General features: G+C 40.3%; 1 pseudogene; it reads left to right on the forward strand.

Moving 5' to 3' along the window:
- Nucleotides 1–1592: 1592 nt before the first annotated feature.
- The window catches only part of LOC147817810 (uncharacterized), a 32922-nt pseudogene continuing 30652 nt past the window's right edge, over nucleotides 1593–3862 (forward strand).

Genomic DNA, 3862 nt, shown 5'->3' on the forward strand with positions numbered 1-3862 from the left:
AAAAAAAATAACCTGGAGAATCCACAGGCGGCAGGAACAAGGAATAATAACTGAAGGGTTAAAAAGCTAACTCAGTGGTCTGAGCAGTGAGCACATACAGCTACGGTAAGCCCTTAGGGAAACTTTCCACCTACCACACAAGATGAACTTCATGGAGTGGATGTTAACACTGTTTAGGGCTTTGATGCTTTCATTTATATGGCTGGCAGTTAGTTTGGTAACATATAAAAGCTGAGTAGGCGAGAGAAGGCGAGACCTTCTGTCATAGTTGACCTGGAGAGCAGGAACTCGTGGAACTTGCAAAAATGCTACTAGAAAATGATTAGTTTGTTTATTTTTGCTCAGCACTATTTTCAAACCAATTTACCAGTATTTACTTGTATCTGACATCACAACAACCAGTTTGATGTGCGTTTCACGGGCTCTCATTTTCATTTCTCATGCCTATATTTTGGTATTAGCAATTTTCCTTTATTAAATTAGTGAAGACATTTATAAGACAAAAGTCAAATTTGACACTGAGGTGATTAAAAGAAGAAAATGAGGTTGACCAAGAACTATAATGATAAAATCATCCCACCTCACCTAGTGAAATAAAACCTGTCTGAATGGGACCTTACATTGTAAAATTTGACATGTTTGTACTGAGAATTAATAAATTTGGTATACATTTGAATTTCAAGTTTAAACATTAAAATGTAACATTTTACAGAGCAATGTTTCAGATTACACTTCCCATTGTCACTGCTATAGAGCTAACAGGGTTCAATCTGCCTCTGCAAAAGCCATTTTACATCTGCACTATGCTGATGTGTCCTTAAACAAAATTTCCATACATTGCATTTGCCCCTGCAATGCATGTTCCAGTGGGACAGAATTAGCATGTGGATGAGATTTTATTGCATCAACTGTAAGGAAGTAAAGTGGTCCCAGAGCAGCCTTGGATGCCTGCAGCACAACACACAGGCTATTTGAATACAGTGATGCTCTGTGCAGGGGAAACAGGTTCATTTATGGAGAAGCACAAGTTGAGTGCTTCTTCCTTTTTTCAGGAGTAACTCTCAGTCATTTGACTTAATTTGCATCAAGGTTTTAAAGTCGCAGACAGGATTATGTGTCCACAGTAGCTTCTTTAGTCACTGTCATGAATAAAGGTTAAAGACTACACCTGTGCTACATTTAGCATTTCAATCACTGTTTTCATTAAGGAAAGAAGAGATTTCTGTGGTAATGTAACTTTGCACCTGCAGCAGGTTCTTCTCATTCAATTTGCAAATGTGTCTGGCAAAATATTTTTGAGGATGAATGGAGCAGGGAGAAATGCAGACAGTCACACTTAGATAACATCTAGTGATGTTCTATATTCTATTATTGTCAATGAGTCCCATCCTAATAAATCCCAGACAAAGCAAGTATTATTATAAAAAGTATTATGTTTGTATCTAAAACCTCATTGACCTATTCCTCTTTGCCATGCAGTTGAATACACATCAGTGAACCACACTACTGCACTGGATGACATGTTCCTTCATCACCATGAACACACACACACACACACACACACACTATAGTTTATTTTGATTCAGTCCCACATGCACCGTCCTGTCAAATACTACGGCACCAAGCAAGACCGAGCTCCCCAGTATCACCTGCCCAGCAGCCTGGTGGGCCAAGTGCAAGAGTAGAGGAAGTCAAGACACCAGTAGCTGTGATGCTGCTCTTCCCCTGCCCTCAGCTGGTGATGCTGGCTCCTGTGGCCTCAACAAGTGCCCCACAGGCCCTGGGCACCAGCCTCTCCTCTGCCCCTCCTTTTCCTGCTCCAGTCCAAAAACTGATATGCAACATGTGCAAGAAATGCGAGCAGCTAAGGACAGCAGAGACTGAACACAGCTAATATAAGGACATGAACTTTTCACTCATATACATGTATATAGAAAAGTATATGGTTTTAAATCTATTTAATCTATTATATACATGAACATTTAAAAAATTGGTGATGGGCAATTAGGCCATATATATGTTTCCTCTCTTTTTCCCTCAGGCAGGAGGAGTTGTGGCTGGAAGATGTTCATTTAACACCTGAGAGAGCTGTTTCTTGTAAGATAGAGCTTTCAGTCATGACCAATAAAGCTGCTCCTTCACTGTGAAGCTCAGTTAATTTTGAACTATTCCATATTAAAATATTTTTGTTGTGTACTTGCGGCAGAGTGACAAATAATAACTCATATGAGATAATATCTTACTATCATCAGTTGCAAGTTGCACATTTCTTCCTGCTCAAAACTCTGACTCCCCCTCTATCGCAGCAGACAATGTGTCTCCTTCATCATCATACTTATCATCATCATCATCATCATCATCATCATATTCCTGTGATGAAGAAGAGCTTTCTGTTTCAGTAACATCTCTGGAGAATTGTGCACTTACAGCTGTAAGGATATGTGATGTGGCAGGAGGCAGATGACACCATAAGAGACTGTTGGTAGAAATGAAATTCCCCCAAAGGAATATATATATATATATATACATAGTATAAACACACACACACACACACACACGCTAACATCGTGTGTAGGCACTTGTGTCCTGGGAGGTGAGCTCTCTCCAGGGATATCTTCTGCCGCAGAACTCAAATATTAATGTACAAAGCAGGATATTTGGTGAGTGACATCTATGTGTGTTGAGCAACATTCTGTTGGGGTTAAAGGTACCTCCAGTTGAAACAACCTCTGAATGATATTTAATTTGTTTAATATGTCAAATATGATTATGTGCTCAAATTCGCGATAAGCACATAGAACTTGTAACTCCAGAGAGGTGAAGTAGGATGACCTTTTTTCTTTTTCTTTTTTTGACACTGTATTGAAGACAAAGACAGTTGCTGGTAACATTTGTTTCGATTGTTTCTCTGAGAACTTATGAACCAGACGTTCAACAGGTTTTTACCAGCAGCTGAATTATCCACAGAAGTGTCTTCCTCTCTACAACAAACAGACCTGGGGATTAAAACCAGCAAAAACACCCACAAAGCAGTTTAATTTTGTCTTTAGACTTTTAGACTAAAATATTTAGACATTTTAATGTGGACAAATTACAGTAAAAATCTGAATAAATGAGTGAAGAAACATATTAAATGCAGATGCTTCCACACAGGTGCACTGCATGGTGCAATGGAGTAATTAAAATCCCGTCATTCTCTGGGGCAGTATGGAAATGCTGATCAGGCCCAAATGATTGTGTGATGAGGAAAAGAACATTGACTTTGAAAGAGGTTCATTGTTGGGACACGGAACAATAGCTTCTGTCACAAAGATACTCAGCTGGTGCTTCTATAGGAACAGGGATTAAAGTGACATCTGCATTTAGACCTATGTGGCAGACCCAGTAAACAGGTTTGGAAATCGTGGTGGACAGCTCACATTTGATGAATTACCCTGAAAGGGACGTTATAGTAGAGCTGCAGTGACACTCATTAAAGAGATGAATCAAGCAAAAAATCAGAGGCTCTCGTCTACAGAGATTTGGAGAAAGTGATGTGGTCAAATGAGTTGTCCTTCACCATGTTCTTCACAGATGGGAGGGGTCATGTGTGGTGAACACCGAGAGAATGGTCCAAGTTTGAATGCTGGACCCCTACACTCAGGGCTGTAAACTAACGGTCGCCACTCGCCAAATGCGACTAAAATATTCCCCTGGCGACTAAATTTTGGAGGGCTACATGCCATGGGGCAGGTAAGTGTTTGTCACAATATAGCAAAACATTGCTGCGATAAAATGCCTAGACATTTTTGGAGGTGCACGTTGACGGACGCAGAGGCTCTGTGTCGGGGGTTCACGTCGACGCAGAGGCTCTGCGTCGTGA

This window comes from Seriola lalandi, unplaced genomic scaffold (genome assembly GCF_002814215.2).
Source record: "Seriola lalandi dorsalis isolate HSWRI2012SDOR001 ecotype SW California unplaced genomic scaffold, Sedor1 jcf7180002054885, whole genome shotgun sequence".
NCBI lineage: Eukaryota > Metazoa > Chordata > Actinopteri > Carangiformes > Carangidae > Seriola > Seriola lalandi.